We start from the raw sequence: 17,248 nt of genomic DNA on the forward strand, positions 1-17,248 counted from the left end.
CTGAACTTTTTGGATCAAAAATATAAAAAATGTGGCCGTCAGATTGAATTCATGTGAGATATTTTTTTTATCATATCATACAAATGTTTTTATAACATATTAAAAGATGTTTTAGACTCAGTTTTAGGTAAAAGACACAACCTGTAACATTATATATGGGTTACAGTAATCCAAGGCTTACATTAAGAGTATTTTATGCTGCCTTTAATCGCTTCTGATGTCACACAAGATATAATACTGTTTATATAGTAGCCTCCTGTAAACTATTATAGGATTACTATCGTCTTTTTCTGAAAGTAAATGGCTGCTGTTGCTCTTATCCTTTCCCCCCCTTTTGTTTCCAAAGACCTGAAGCCTGAAACATGAGGGATGAGCCGCCACGGCATTGTGGGAGTTCTCTCACTTGTTCAGGACCCCCTCGCCACTTTGAAAAGAGCAGCCTCGCGTTGCATTGTCTCCTTAACAATCGTAAATTTGAACCATAATCTCCCGTCACAACATAGCAGATAAAAGATAATTATCTCTTTTGCTGAGGTGCCCTGGGGCTTCTTGGACGGCCTAGCAGACAACGTGCCTAAACCCTCATCCCACACACACACACACACAAAAACACACTCACAGACTTGCAACAGGCTTGCTGCCGCTCTGATGAGATTTATCAACAGATGAGTTTAAACGCTCTAAGTGTTTATGCCAATGTGTGCACGGGAACAAATCGCACCCAAACCTTCTTTCCCACGGCTCTGAATGAGCCGATTTATGCACCGAGCATTTTATTTATTTATCTATCTATTACCTGATTTTAAATTCAGAATTTGCTCGAGGTGGCACAAAGTTCACAGGTTCATTTAAGGAGCAGCTTCCAGGTACGAACCTCAGTCTATGACAGAAAATGTCAGAGGGAATGAATGACGAGCCAAGAGGGCCTTCAAGAGCGTGAGGTGACGTGTTTCAGCGGGGGGAAGAGAACTCACAAGAATTTGGGTTAAACAGAGTTGGAAGGTTGCACAAGTCAAAATATGTTAGAGGAGAGAGGCTACCGAAGGATCCTACTCGTGCAGTTTACTGAACTTATCTGCATGAAGTGAAAAGATAATCAAAAAGTTAAAGTTTAGGTGCATAAAAAGAGGAACTTTTTGGCACGATCTGGTCCTACGCAACACGAGACAAGGAGAGTTCAAGCCGCAAAAGTTGCGACAGTGAAAATTAAACAGCAAAAAAACACGATATATGATTTTATCTGCAACTACTTTATTCATACTTTGGTAACCTATATTAAAGGAATAGTTCAACATTTTGAGAAATGCATAGAGTCGGAGCCAGGTGACAGGTAGCTCGGTGTAAACAAAAGGGGAAACTATAGGAAACTTTAGAAGAGGTTTGAAGCCAGACAAGCAGTCCAGCTAACTTCAGCAGCTTCATACTTCTCACATTAGTATCCCTTGAAATAACACATTTGTTTCCTGGAAACACTAAGATATAACACCTCTGTATCAGTTCCTTCCTTGGAAGATAAAAAGTTAATTTAAAAAAAGTGATAAAAGTGACGTGGCTGAAGTGTTGTCACTGGGTTTCTTTTCACGTTCTGAGTTTCAGAGTCTAAACAAGAACAACTAAAACAGAAAAAGAGGATAAAGGTCGCCGCGGTTGGCCCGGGGTGCAGAATGTTTACAACAAAAGAACACAAATACAATAAAATGAGTGTTTTAACATCGGAGTATTTCTCTGTTTTCCATCATGTTTTTCTGTTTTCCATCTACGTGAGTGGATTTCCATGTATTCCTCAGTACCACATGGCTCTCAGGATATGTTTTACAGCCTTGTCCCCTGGTTGGCCCCTGTGTGTAACGGACAGCCGTCTCTCCCAGCCTCCAGGCCAAACTGAACCTCACCTGTCAAAACTTCCACAGAAGCGGCACATTTGCATGGGCCCACATCCACAAACTGTCACCGTTGGAGTTGTGTTTTAGCGTCGTCGTACGGAGGGGAGCCTTCCCCCTCTGCCTGCTGCATTTCACAGCGAGTTAAATCACCTGAGCCACGCAACGGCGAACGACTGATAGCTGACTGGCATTTCAGAGCTGCCACAAAGCCACAGAAAAGTAGAGCAGACAGGTGCTTGTTGTATTCTGTTCTTTTGGCTGCCGTGCCAGGGGACATGCATTAGCTAAGCTGTCTGATGACATGATCTTGGCACTATTTGCAAAGGTATGTTTGAAGAGTGTGTTGAATACCACTCCATTTATATCTGGGCCAAGGCATGGCATTAATCACCTTTTAATAAACTGAGTAAGAAGTTGATATCTTAAGACAGATGTTGCAGCTTTATATCTCTGCATACTCTTTTTTTGGGGGACGACTATAAATCTGTTTTTTCTAATTTCTTTTACGATTAAATACACAAAAATAAACTAAACTACAATGAGGTTTAGACCGAAGAAAGAAACATCTGCCATGTTGGATTTCTTGGCATGAAAAAGCCACGTTTGAAAGATGCAGAATTTCACATTTCACTGCACACCAGATGTCTCGAAGTTACTCCGTATCAAGTTTCCTGGAGCGAATCGTATCTTTTTTTGTATCCGGCTTCTTCTTAAGCTTATCAACGCATCCACAGCGGGAACCACATGATCAAACAAATTCTGTAAATTTTAGGAGATTTGATAGAGAAGTTCTTGTATTTTTGGTTGAAAAATGCGTCCACAGGCTGCAGAAAAACAAAGAAATAAGCAACAACTTCTAAGAGATGTGATGTGTGGTGAGATGTTGCAGAGATTCCAGCTGGGCAAATAACTGAGGTTCTTCAGTTGAAAGAACAATTTGAACAAAGCTAAAACAAAGCTAAGAGTCTACAGCCATGCTGATGTTAAAGCGAGTATGTTTACCATAGTCATTAGTTTTGCAGGTATTTGGTTGGAAACTAAACTAAACTAAATACAACTCATCCTGAAGTTTTGTGGCAATCCGTCCAATGGTAGTAGAGATATTTTACCCCAAAAGTCAGGAGGCCATTGGTCAACTTTGTGCCAATCAATCAAGTAGATGGACGTAAACACGTAGATGAAAATTTAGGGGATCATTAAAGTCAGGAGGGTTCATCCTCTGGGGATCATGGATGATCTACCAAGTTTCATGGAGCCCATTCAGTCAGGACTAAAGTGGCTCGACCGACCGTCAAACAGAGCAGCTCTACCATATCTCAACGTACGATGGGTTGTTGTAAACAAACACCGACAATAAGCGGAGATAAGTGCGCTGGAGATTTTGTTTGCTCGTTTTCTTTTGTCTCCTGTTGCCACAGGTACTCTGAGACTACGAAATACGATCCAGGAAGTCGAATTTGAATAAAAGATCCATTGAGTTTGAAGGTTTATCAGATTGCAAAACACTGAACGGACGTTTACAACAAACTCAAAAGTCATCACAGCTGCAGACTATCATTTTACACTGCCGTCTCGACAATCACAAGACTTAACCATCCCTGTTATTTGGAATGTGCTTTTGCATCTGTACGTTGCTAAAGTTGAGCAAAGTTGAAACAACCATATCTTTCTGGATCCCCTTCGTTGCTACTCCTGCAGTGGACGGGGGCGTAAGGTCAGTTCGAAACAAGACTTTTTGGATCGGTGATACCAGACAACCTCCTAATGTTGTGCAGCAGCGAACACACTCCTGACATGGCTCACCTTTAAAGATGTTGAATATTGGCAGAGTCACTGCTCATTGGCAGCTCTGAGCCAAAAATTCCGGTTTCACAGTTGGCCTTAAAACCCTGTGTAATTCCAACTAACTGCAACCAGTGAGTGCATGTGTGATCATGCATGCGTCGACTGCCAACAGTTAGAGTAGCTACCTAACTAACAAAGGGACTGCTGTGTTGGTCGGCTGTCCAGAGCCCCGGGGCTGTTTACACATGCCATTGTCTCCCGTGGGCCAATCAGACAAGCCTTATTAGGTAAATACGCCTGCTGCGGCCAATCGCTGGCATGCACACCAGGATCTGGGCTGGTTATCTGTAGCACCCCAGGAAGTGGCAGGAATGATGAGGGAAATGGCAAAAGTCTATCCCCACCCCTCTGACTATCTACCTCATATCTCATTAGAGACTTAATTCATGTGTCTCTGCTCTGATTGGAGAGTCGATATCTCCCCGCTCGCTCGTCGTCTGTGGCCGATGGATTTCATAGAGGCTTAAGCGTCGCTGATAAAATAAACTGTTTGAAGAGGTGTGAGAGTCTCCTGATTCGTCCAGATGGACTGTTTTTTTTTATCCACTCCATGATGCCAGGCTCACATTTGCATGAGGTGTGTTGTTGGGAACTTCCAACATGCAGAGTTTCCAAGTTGGCCGACGGACATCCTCGCTTCGACACGCTATTTTGTCAGAGAACTAAACTCAAAGGACAAACAGATAAACAAATGGGTTGTCATGCGGCTTAACAAGCCAATTTAATCTTTAGTCATGTTTGGTGTGGCAACAAACGTGTAATAAAGACGCGTCGGCACAACAGAAACTTGATTTTTGAGCTATTTTCATGCGACTTAAGGTTATAAACGCAACACAACTTGAAAGAACCCAACTTTATTGCTAGAAAATGTTGATTTCTGATACATCTGATGTAAAATAGGGGATACCAGACACATCACATAGAGTTCAATACTGCTCCTGAACAATAAGAGAGAATTTCAAAGTCACATAACTGAAATTCAGTGGCTCTTTAACCATTGATGAGAGATCCACGTGGAAAATATCTCCGTTCAACACTTTTCTCTGATACATGATAAAAGGTATGAATGGATCAAAGTTTGGCAACTTGTTTTCGAGACAAACATACAAATAAAACTTGGGTTTTGTCTATTCAACGCATGCTGAAAGAGTTAAAGAACACATTACATGAATGTAATTAGTGTACTTTAGTCCCACTGTAAACAAACAGTCGGTCCATGGCCTGATGGGATTGTCTTGGATATGCTAGCACAGTTGCACAATTCACTTTCTGAACCTTTTTGTTTGGCCACGGGCGCTCGTCCTCCAGCTTTTCTTTGTTACTTTTGCTGCTTTCAGTGATGTTGTCTCCTGTTCCCATTTGGTTTCTGTTTCTAAATTTCCTCCAACCTTCGTCCGCTGCAGTGATTCTTGTTCTGTTTGTCTGCATTTCATGGTTTTCATCTGCCTGTTTGCAATCAGATGATGGAGGGTTTGGATACGATTCAAATTGTTTGGCCTACTCAGCGAATTCTGTTTTTTAAAAAGTAGCAAAGTAGATTACAGAAATGACCTGATTACAGTGATGAGAGTAGCTGTAATCTATTACTTACACCCCTGGGAAGTTCTCAGGTCATCAAGCTTTAGTACAAGAGAGAAAATTTGTTTTGTTTTTCACAGAGTGGAGAAATCACGGCGCTCCGTAATGGTCATGGCAATCATGTGATAGCCGATTAAGATTTATGCACTTCCTTGTTCCCTTTACTCACGTGATTTACGCCTCATAAAAAAAGGTGCAACCTGGCATAGCACAAAAACTGCATGTACAAAGACTCGACTGAGGGCAGGATGAGGATTGTAGCATGTACAACTGTCGTTCTGTCCCAGTGTTTTAGTACAAAGCTCATTTGAAGCAGGACAGTTGAAAATATCTGAATGCATTAAAGTTCAGATGTAGCAGTCCGACCTAAACTGACCAAAACATTCATCGGAATTCTTCGGAAGCTCCTCGAGACCTTCCTCAACGGACGCTCCGTCGCCATGGGAGCTTTGGAAAATCAAAGTAAGCTGAACGACTACAGTTAATGGCTTTTGTTTTGTTTTGTTTTGTGTACCATCGGCGGATAACGCCGTACACAAATGAAGAACCTACGTACATCTGGACAAAATTAAAACAAATTGTGAACGCTGATGAGTCATTTCAAGAAAAAAAACCTTGCATGCCTTCCTCCTGATTGACTTCGACGAGGATTTCTTCTGCACAGACATACTTGCGTCGCGTCCAACCGAGATCACATGCATGATATCGATTTGGTTAATTTTTGACCGTCACTTTGTTCCAGTTAGGCGCTCGCAGCCAGCAGAGTTATGTCAATCAGATGACACAACACCGAGAGTCGACGCCAACGCAGCGCCGAAAAACGAAGCATTATGTCCCAGTTTAAGACTTGCAGAACTCGCAGCTGCAGATCACCACGCTGATGCAATCTGAACCTTTTTGCAGAGTTTGTAATCAAACCACAAAAGTGCGACGGTGGTGTGTCTCGTGGAGCTTTACAAGAACGTGGCTGCTTTAACCTCCCTGACCCAAACTACCACCCCTCCCTCCCTCCTCCCCTGCCAGCGTCCCCATGTTCTTTGGTCCTTGTTGCCCCCCCCCCCACCCTGTTCTCTCCCAGCCACCCCACCTCCCTCTGGGAGCCCTGGGAGTGTTTGTACTGGAGGCAGCCAGCGGAGACGGCTGGTGTTTTCATAGCAAAATCTCTTTCCTGAGGTAATGCTGGCCTCGGTTGACCGCTGCAGCACATACAGACCAGCAGCAGCGGCTTTGGCAAAGGGGTCATGAACGGCCTGGGATCACATCGCCGTGGAGCTCCACGGGTTTAATGTTTAGCGGACGGTAATTGCACTATGACATGATTTCACAAGCGCCGCAGTTCACATGAATTTTACCGTCTGGGGGTCGTAACCGCAAGCATATATGAAGCAGGTCCACATGTCAGGAGAAGTTTGAAAAACATTATATCACGTGAATTAATACGATAATTATGGCATTAAAAAAACATTACATAAGGTAGGTTAAATCTCTTTCTTCCCTGCCTCATCTCATTATGGCAAATGAAAAAGAAGATTAATTATGTTCCTAATGACAAGTTCAAAATGTAGGACCAATCTGCCAACATTAAAAGATCCAAAAAGTGATTTATGGGTAAATAACTGAACAGATTGTTTGCCCTCCCAGTGTGTACTGTTGCCTGAAGCAGCCTCAAATATTTCAGTCAGTACCTGTCAGGTAGTAGCTTTTAAACGAGTCATGTCAGCACGTGAGCTGCACTTTTGATGCAAATTTGATGGTGCAAGAGGACCAAAAAAAAGCACTGAGTGGATATCAATAGAAGTGCATGCTGCATGTGAGAAATAGAAGATACCGAAGGTAGCACGATGCAAACCTGTAGAGTTTCTAGTCTTTAACAAGGTGCCAACAATTCGCGCAGAACAATGACACAAGAACAAAAACTGGAACCATTCAGCTGCAGATGAAATGTTAAGTTCCTGAGTTATTTAAATGGTTGAAAAGTCTTTTCCACAACCCAATACTCAAAGAATTATATCCATAGTGGGTGAAGATGCAAACATTCAGGAAGTAGTGTGTACTTTTTGTAATGAGGCTGAAAGTCATGATGTTTTCCACGCCCTTAGTTGCATAACCCATAATTGGACATAATTTCCTTAACCTCAATCATACCATCGTCGCCATGCAAAGGTATTCCAGAAATCAAGAATTTAAGAAATGTCACTGGGCATAAAAAAAACTCCCCCCAAAACAAACCAAGACGTGGTCATTGAGAGGAATCTGAGGAATCTGCAGAATCATCCTGCACTCTGCATTCTTGTCTGATGGAAGGTTCGGGTGTTGATGTTGAAATTCATGAATCCTAGAACGTCTAGAAGAAACGTTCACTTTTCAAGCAAAGTTTTAAAGGAGCAGTGCGTAAGATTTATAAACACCTGACTCGAGACAAGGCCTTTCGAATGTTACGGTCTTTACACTGAGGCGAGGGTGACGCGAGGAGATTGCAATTACACCAACTAAATTCTACACACTGGACCTGTAAGCGACACGCCTTGACGTCTTGTTAGCAGCATATCACCACATGAAGGGTTGATGTCCTATATGTAAAACAAATATCTGTAGATTTTATGGTTAAAAACTGCCAAACCGTCAAAACCTTTATTCATACGCCATTTTCAGGCAATTTATACAGAATAAAGCATTATTTTATATTAGAGACTGTAAATTGTACAGTACAACACCGTAATATTAAAATTTTATGGACTTTTACTGTGATAGTTTGGAAGTTATTTTTTTTCATGGTCATATTTTAAGGAATAACCTTTATTTATGTAACATTTTCAGGGAATTTATACAGAATAAAGTATTGTTTTATATTCAAGACTGTTAATTATACAGTAAAACACTAATATTTAAATATTTTATGGTCTTTTACTGTCATAGTTTGGCAGCAAAACTACAGATATTTTAAAATGTGCAACAAAATTATACATGAAATCAAACAGTACTAAACTATAATATTGGATATTTATTACAGCAAAATTCTGGCAACCACAGCTGCCGTATTTTTACCGTAAAAACAACTTTTTTTTTTTCGTTTTTTTACAGTGATGCAGACTTTACAATTTGAAGTTACCGTGAGTCTGAAGAGCCGGGACGAGTAGGCGAACTTGAGGAAGGACGGATTAGGTCGAGGGGAGGAGTGTGTGTGTGTGTGTGTGTGTGTGTGTGTGTGTTCACCGTGGCCTCTAATTTAGTTAAGTGCAGTCTAAACGGTGAGGAAGAGATAAGAATGCTGCTAATAGACCTTGACCTCTAGTGACAGTCGCACAAAGCGGTGCAGACAAAAGCAACTGTCGTAACTTCTTTCTGACGACGTGCAGCCTCAGACGTGCGTCCTCGAGATTAAAACTGAGAGCTGCGGACTTGGAAAGACGTTCTTTTGAAAGTCATTAGCGATTTGGATTTGCGAGGCCCTCAGGTTCGGATGTCTTTGATGACTCACCTGAGCTGCACACAAGTGTTGTTTACTGAGCTGAGAGGAATTCTTCCATCGGGGCCTTACTCAGGATAATACAAGAGTAGGTGTGGTTTGTACTGTAACAGACAGATAAACAGTTCATCTCGCTTCTGCCGCTCCAGGGAATGCTCTGAAGCGATGCACTCAATGATGCCTGCGCAAGCAACTTTTTTTTTAAGCTGCAGAATAAGCAAAGTAAAGACACACACACACAAATATGCTTAACCACAGCAAGGGAAAGCAGTGTGGGGTTGCGTAAGAGAGAAAGAGAGAGAAAGAGAGAGAGAGGGAGGACGAGCAGATGAAATGCGGGAATGCGTCGCTGTCAACACCTGAACCAAACGGGTTTGTTTATCTGAACACCTCCCGGTCACCAGCCGTGAACCAGGAAGCAACAGCAGCAGCAACAGCAGCAACAACAGCAGCAGCAGGTGCCTCGCTCCAACGGCAGGCGGGCCGGGCCGTGTACTGTTGACAGTGGATAAACAGGTTGGGGTTGGGATGGGGTAGTTTGACAGAGAGAGAGAGAGAGAAAAGAGGAAGGGGGTTAGTGAGGGTTGGTGTGTTTTCCCCTAAACATTGGAGGAGGAATTAGCCCTGACTAGTTCGGTGTAAAATTTGAAAGTGTAAGCTGTTTGTTGGGTTTTACACCACCCACCCCCCCTCCACCTCCAGTTGGCGTTTATTAGTGTTGTCTTATTGCGGCTCTGCTGAACAAGCCTGGCCTGCGTTGTTGCCTGGCAGGGGCAACAGTGGGATAAAAAAAAAAAAAAAAACAGCGAGGGGAGATGGCTGGCGTTGGGGGGGTGCAGGGAGGAAGGAGAGTTTCTATTGTGTTTCCATTGTAGCTCTGTCACTCTCTGCTACCCTGGCTCGCTGTCCCCCCTTTAAGCAGCCCGTCCATGTCAGCAGAAATGAGCTTTTTTCCCCTCCGCTTTCATCCCCTTTTCTTCTTCCTCTGCTATTCACTCGGCTGTTTCTTCTTCTTTAAAACGTCTTTAAATAAAGAAGAAGAAGGAGAGAAGCCCGATCGCGCCGCGGCCTTAGCACATTAACACATCTTGCAGCTTAACCTTGAGAGCCGGAGAGAAAAAAGTTGTTTTTTTGGAAGGCTGTGGGATTGTCGAACGCGTGCACGGGTTCATTTTTGGAGCGATGTTTGCTGTAAGTCAACTAGAAGAAAGAAGAAGTTGTTTCATAGAGGAGAAACTCAACAGTGGGGGTATTGTTTTATGTAATGTTTCATCATGCTTTTCGGAGCACACCGGCGGTTTCTCCCTGCTCTTACTCACGGTGCCAGATGGAGAAGGTGGGGTGGGTGGGTAGGTGGGTGGGGAAGCTTTTGCCTCGGGGGCAGGTGAGCAAAAGGGGAGATGGAGGTGGGGTAAAAAAGATGAAGGGGAGGACTCGGGTGACCAGTTTTACCTGGTATTGACTCGAGCCCGTCCGGACATGCAAGAAAATAGAGTGAGAGAGAGAGAGAGAGAGAGCCCGAGGGGAGGAAAGAGAAAGAGAGGGAAGAGAAGGGCAGCGAGTGAGTCTTCAGAAAAGGAAAACACCTCTTATCGGGTCTCATCAATCTTTCTTGTTTGGCCTCCATCTCTTTTTTTTTTATCGTATCCATCTCCATCACCGAAAAAATCGGGCTTCCCCCCCTCCCCTCTCCCCTCACAACATGTTTCAGGCAGATGAAAATGTTCTTGTAATTGTTGGCCCACGAGAAAGAGAAAGGAAAAAACTCCCACATACCAAAAAGAAGTTGGATAAATAGAGTTTGGACAAGCCAGACGTCTTTAAAAGCATTTTCTTCTTCGCCCTTGCCTTTCCACGGCAGCTTTTTGTTTTTTTCCCCCCCAACACACGTGGTAATTAATCAGGTGTGAAAGTCGTGAGAGGCCGTGCGACAGTATCAATCAGTGGAAACTGAAAACACACACACACACACATACAAGGGAAGTGAAGCAACAGGCTTTAGTTCATTGCGTGTTGAACGCGTTCACACCTATGAGACCCATTACAGCTTCGGTCAGTGATGTCAACGTAAACGGGGTTTTAGAGGAAATTACATTATAGGATGTGGGAAGTTTTGGTGAAGTTCTTCTAAAATAACAACAATGCACGACTCCTATAGACTGACCTTTTGAGTAAAAAGGTAGTTGTTGAAGAAAAAGATGGAAAAAAGTTAAACTTATCTCGATTACAAACTTGCAAACATTGAGCCGATTACACCGAGGTTGTTATATTAGGCTCAGAAATCCGGTTTAATCTCAGTCTCTTGAACGTTTATTCACGTTTCAGAGCCTAATTTCATCTATATGGGTTTTCTTTTGGCTAGATGACTAATATAAGGTCTGTGCAACACAAACTGTGTAAGTTCTGTGACATAAAACACGTCAGTAAACACAACGCGTGTTATCTTACCTGGTTTAACCCACAAAAATTCACGAACCCTGAATCTGGAAATTCATATTTTAATGTTTATATGTTTGTTTGTATAAATTTACAAGGGATTTTTGCTCTTTTGTGTTGTGATAGGGGCCTTATGTTTGTGAATGCTTAAAGGAACGAGTCCTGAAACACGTAAAAAAAGTTACAATACCGGTCGTGTCAGCTCGACATCGGTGGGGATTTTGGTTTAGATGCTTGAAATAAGGTCTGCGTGAAGCTCAAGACAAGATAAGATAAACTTTAATGATGCTACACTGGGAATCTCACATCACAAACATAAGAGATTTTCACGTGTACGACATAAAACACGTCAGTTTTGAAGCTTTTACGTGTCGTCAAACATAAAACACGTCAGTTTTGAAGCTTTTACGTGTCGTCAAATCAGGATAAAGTGGCTAAATGTTGCTGTCGGGGACATTAAACTAGTTTTTAACAAAGCTGCCCCCGAAAATGTCCCCGATTTTGACACTGAATGGGCGCAGACTCAAACACCGTGAGTTATTACGGTCGCCAGAGAAGACGCCGTATGGCGTACAGACGCAGCGGCGTCAACAACAACAATCTAGAGGCGGCCAACGTCCACGATACATTGCGTGTTGTGTATGAACTTATTTATTTTGTGTGAACTGGCAGCAGACTAGACTAAGAGTGTGTGTGTGTGAAGTGATGTAACGTGACAGCATGACTGTTTATCTCAACTGAAGACCTAACGTAGCATTATAAAAGTCAGTGAACGTTAACATTATGACACATATCTGTCATCAGTGAAGCTGTAACGAGATCACCAGGTGATGACACTGGATGTGGCACCGCTCTGGATGAGGGGGGAGGTGATAGACTGCTTTGGTAGCGTATGTTTTTCCTGTAGGCAACTCCGTTAAAATAATAAATGAATCATTAATTACCATCACACACAGACAACGCCAACCATGCGCAGCTTCTATAACCACACCTCCACCTGTGAAGGCTTTTAACTTTCTAGTCCAGTCGGGTTTAACGAAGACAGGCCTCGTTATTCTGCCACATGCTGTTTGAGATATATAGATGAGCTCTGCATGTGCGTGCTTCTTTTGCATACACTTTGTCAGGCGGGGAAAACAAACCTAAGTGAACTTTTCTTCACCTGGACGTCAATGCCTCGCGGCAAAGTATCCCCGGTTGAACGAGGGGACTGGCTGGGACATTTATGAGTTATTAACACGTCATAAAGATACTCTCTCTGTGGAAAAAAAACCCCTTTACTTCTATATTCCTCTTCCAAAAACTCTCCTGTCCTTTTTTTTTTCTTCCATTGTTCCCCCCCGTCTGGTCCTCTCTGGTTTGTAGCTGTAAAGCAGGTCGGGACACCCACCACGGCTCAGTCACACTTTAACCGAATGCCGTCAGATGTTATGGTAATTACAGTGGCAACTGAAACTCAGGAAGACACTTCTACCTTTCCTTTCTGATTATGTTTCTTCGACTTCCCCCCACACACACTGAAGTTCCTTCCTCCTTCCTCCGTCGCTAAAAACATGAAACCAAAACTGAGAAACGTGAAACTAAAATTGAGATGAACTGTGACCAGGTGATTATCTTCGTCTATAAATATCCAAAACAAATAGCAGCAGTATGGCATTTTACATTTAAACAATGGCAGAAGCTTTTAAATTTTTTTAGCTTTCATCAACATCTGCCACGTCGAGTGGATTTCCCCTGAACAGCTTCCTTGTGATTCAATAGAATATTTGTAATTTAAGTGATTTATTTCGAATGAATTATTGCTCAAACGTACCAGATTTGACTCGTTCAGTGCGTCACTGTTGTGTCAACACAGGTCCCAAATTGCCTTTATTTCAAACTACGTTGCAGCATCAGCTTTCAGGTGCTATATCACTCGCTTTTATGTCTTTCTGTGGAAGCCTGACTCAGTCTTTGGCGTAACAAACTTTGAGTTCTTCTCTGACTTCTTCTGAAAACAGAAAGCTGATGGATCTCTGGCACAGTGACAGGCAGACGAGCCCACTTTAAGAGCGTTTTTTCAGGGGGGGGTGTTAGCTCCAAGTGGTTAGGAAGTGTTTAAAAACGGCAGTTCCTCTTGTTGTCCACTTGAGGCTGGCTCCAGAAGAGAGTCACACAGGAGGCATAACGCCGCGGTTTAGCTGCGTCATTTGCCTGGCGTCAACTCACACCGGGCCGCGTATCGGCAGCGTCGGGAGCCGGCCGTATTCAAGAGCGAGAATCCTGGACGTACACGAGACCCCGTGATAAACAACAACAACAAACAGCTGACTTTGCTTCTCCGACGTGGAGGAGATTATAAAAAGCATCTGTTGTGTCATAAATGATTGTGTGTCGTTCCACTTCAACAATCAGTCTCTCGTCGTTCATACTGAGACTCTTTGATCGATTAACTGCTGACCTGGTGCCACCGGTCATGACGTAACGTTGATGTGAAGTTGTAAAAAGCTACATGAACTGCGTATTGTGTTTTATTTTGAAAGGGGGCGGAAGTTTATTAGGTTGATTCTGTATCGGATTTCCGTGGCACAGCCGTCACGCGGCCGTGACGCCTCCGGTGTGAGTGGGCCTTCAGTCTCAGGCTACGTTTACACATAGCCGGGTATGTTGAGAAACGAATATTTCCCTCCCTCCGTTTTCCAAAATAACATCGTTTACATCAACCCGCATAAAAACGCCATCAAGCGCCATCATGCAGCAAGTCGGAGAGTACCAACAGTGATGACCGCGACATCCTAAAATTTTCACGCCACTCCTCCGGGACAACCACTTCACTTTCAAAATTATCCCACCAGACAGCAGTCCGCCCGGGTCGGACCCAAAACCGGCGACGTTGGCGGTGACGGCGACTGGGTCTTTGAACAGGTGGGAGAAGTGGCAGAATTGCTGACCTCCGAGCCGTCATTCGTCTCTGGTCATCGACATGATGCATCAGCTGTGTATGCAAATGCAAACGCATGAAAAGTGTTTGCACCAGAATAAATGCGACTGCTACTCTGAACGCTTCCATGATCATCGTCATAGCAACAAGTCGCACATTGGTCGCACTTTTGGCGCATCAGCTGCCTAAAACTCCGTTTATCTCAATTTACACACAAACGCAAAACCGGAGTTTTCCAGAATCTCCACTCTAGCCGGAGTTTTTAGAAAGATTCGTTTTCAGAGGCGAATTCACTGTTTGCGTGTAAAAGATACAAACGAAGGGAAATGTCTCCGTTTTTAAAAATACCCGTGTACGTGTAAACAGGGCCTCAATAAGTCCCCATGTTCAAATGTCCAACTAAACATGTTTGCAGCCTGGTACATCCAGATCTGTTCTCAGCACTGACCGGCGATATTTCACTGGTGCTATTTCCACCGTGGCGCTCTGGCACTCCCTCCCAAACGCCACTTGTAAAACATACAAGGCTTTCTATGACCATGAGGGGACGGTAATAGCCTCTCAAATCAATGTCAGCGCCTGTTTAGATTTAATTAGCGGCCTCTGAAACAGGTTCTCTGTGTGAGTGCATCCACTTAGAGGCCCCCCTCATTGGATTTTCACATTCACAATGGAAAGACTGAAGCGTCAATTCTAGTAATCCTATATCTTGCACTTGCTGGCCTGTCCCTCGAGGGCAATGCAGCGTTAGTGCTCTTCTGTCTGCGTGCTTGTGTATGTATGTGTGTGTGTGTTTCTCATTCATTTGTCATAAGACATATTTGTTGCATTTTTTAAAATGTGCCTTAAGAGCATGCGAGGGTGAGCGCGATTGATTGAGCGGTGAATTGCGAGTCCCCTGGGCGGCGTGTTGTTGTTGTTGTTGTTGTTTCTGGTTTTTTGTGGCTTCACAATGGGCCTGTGTGTGTACCGGGGTGGGATTTTTGTGTATGCGTGTGGGTGGGAAGTTTCTGGATGTACGCGTTTGCGTGAGCGGTGACGGGTTTGAACGAGAGCGTGGCGTGTTTTATACTTGCCAAGCTCTTGAGCAACAAGGGGGATCTAAAATAAGATCTGCTCCGGGTAATTCCAGTCTCAGAAAGAGGCAGGATGACGGTTTGAGATGATGCAGCAAGTCCTGTATTTATGTAAGAACCTGTCAGAAGACGTGTTGCTAGATCGGTGGTTCTTGAAACATCTCGATGTGAGCATCAGTGAAACATCTTCCTCTTCTCTCCGCTTGACCAGCCCTGTGTGACCACCATCTCTGGGCCCGGTGGAGAGCCGAGGTGGGCCCACAGCGGATGAAAGCTTGGATTGTTGCAGGGTGGGGACAGGTCCCCTCTCTGTAGCACCTGGCCATCTGGACATTACATCCCCCAGAGCCGTAATGGATGCCCCCTTCCTCCCACCTCCTCTAACTCCTGGCTGAAGACCCATAATGGACACCCTCGTCAGCCCCTAAGGGAAGCCCCCAGCGGGACTTGAGTTTGGGGAGGTTGTGCAACAGGATAATGGGCTTCATTTAAAAAGCTCCATTCACTCACGGCGAGGCCGGAGCCGACTTCCCGAGGAGCTGTGAACTGCGGTGGGACGGGTCGCCGTGGGGTCACGCCAAAAGGTTCATGCACCCCCACGACCACCGGCTGGTAGTTAAAACTCGATCGCCGCCGCCACCGCTACCCGCCTTCTGCCACCGTTTGGAGACAGGTGTAAAGGGGAGGGGCTTGTGTTGGTGTGCAGGTGTGTGAGTCAGGTTACACCACGCAAACATTAATTAAATCTGAGGGGTCGCCGCATCGATCCGAACGGGAAATCGGGAAAGCGGCAGCAGCCGTGACCTGTTACGACCCGAGCAACAAAAAGACAGGAACAAGCCCGAAGACAGGTGTGTGTCACACAGTGTGTGTGTGTGTGTGTGTGTCACGGTGTGTGTGTGTGTTGGTGTGGAAAGGTTTCACTACCTCGTGAAGGAATGCTCAGATGCAACTGTTCATTAACAGAGAGAGGAGAGAGGAGTCATTGGACGCTGCGGGGCTACTCACAACATTAACATTCTTGATTTTTGAACACACACACACACACTTGCACGTGTGCAGAATACATGAAAGGTGAGTCACGCAGGTGAAGTGAAGTGCACGAGGAAGTAGTGGATTTACTTCAAAATCAGGTGTCACGTCACGTTTTATCACGTTATTCCGATGACATAACGTGGCTTTACTTTTTTTAAACTCCGGAGTTTTACTTTGAAAGTCGGACACTCTCGCTCTCGCATTCCTCAAGTGGCGTAACAGATGAGACAAGATTTGACATGACGAACGGCGAGGCCCGAGACTGACTTCAACTTTTTTTTCTTCTTTTTTTTCCCCCCTCAGACGCAGACACAGCTAAACTTTAAGAGTGTTTTCTCTGCTCTCTTTCTCCGTCGCCGCTGGGTGAGGTAAAGGTAAAGAGTTTGTCTCTGTCCAACCCCGCCCCCGAGGGGGTCTCTTCATCTCATCACCTCGCCGCCTTCTCGACACTTCTCTCTTCTCCCCTCACGGGGGAACATTGGAGAAGTGAGAGAGAGATATTCCAATTAGCCGGAGCTCGCCGCGTTACAGTGCAGGAGGGCGGCTCGACGGAAAGGCTGCTACTTTTATTTAATGGGGGCCTCGGTTTAAGATGACGGAGCCTGAAGTCGAAGTCTTTCTCATTATCTGAAAACTCGAGTGCAGAATCGCAGTTGAAGGTCGTTGATCGTGCCACGGGGCAAACTAGATATCACCTAATGACGTGCGTTATTGCACGTTTTCACGCGTTTGTGCGCATGTTTTCTTTCGTTTTAAGTCTGCGTGTTCACGTATTTGGGATTTACAAGGTAGAGCTGAGTGAAAAAGTTTCGACCTGATCTGATTGGTTGGAATTTACCTGTGATCACCTTGCAAAGATCAGCCAATCACCTGCCGTGTATTATTTCCCAAACAGTTTCCAACTACTAGATGAACATGACCATGTAACTGTTGAATATTATTGTAAAGTATCGTAACAAAGTATGATATATGATGGAAAATATGCAAATAAACTGTCACTGACGGTATA

This window comes from Larimichthys crocea, chromosome XX (assembly GCF_000972845.2).
Source record: "Larimichthys crocea isolate SSNF chromosome XX, L_crocea_2.0, whole genome shotgun sequence".
NCBI lineage: Eukaryota > Metazoa > Chordata > Actinopteri > Sciaenidae > Larimichthys > Larimichthys crocea.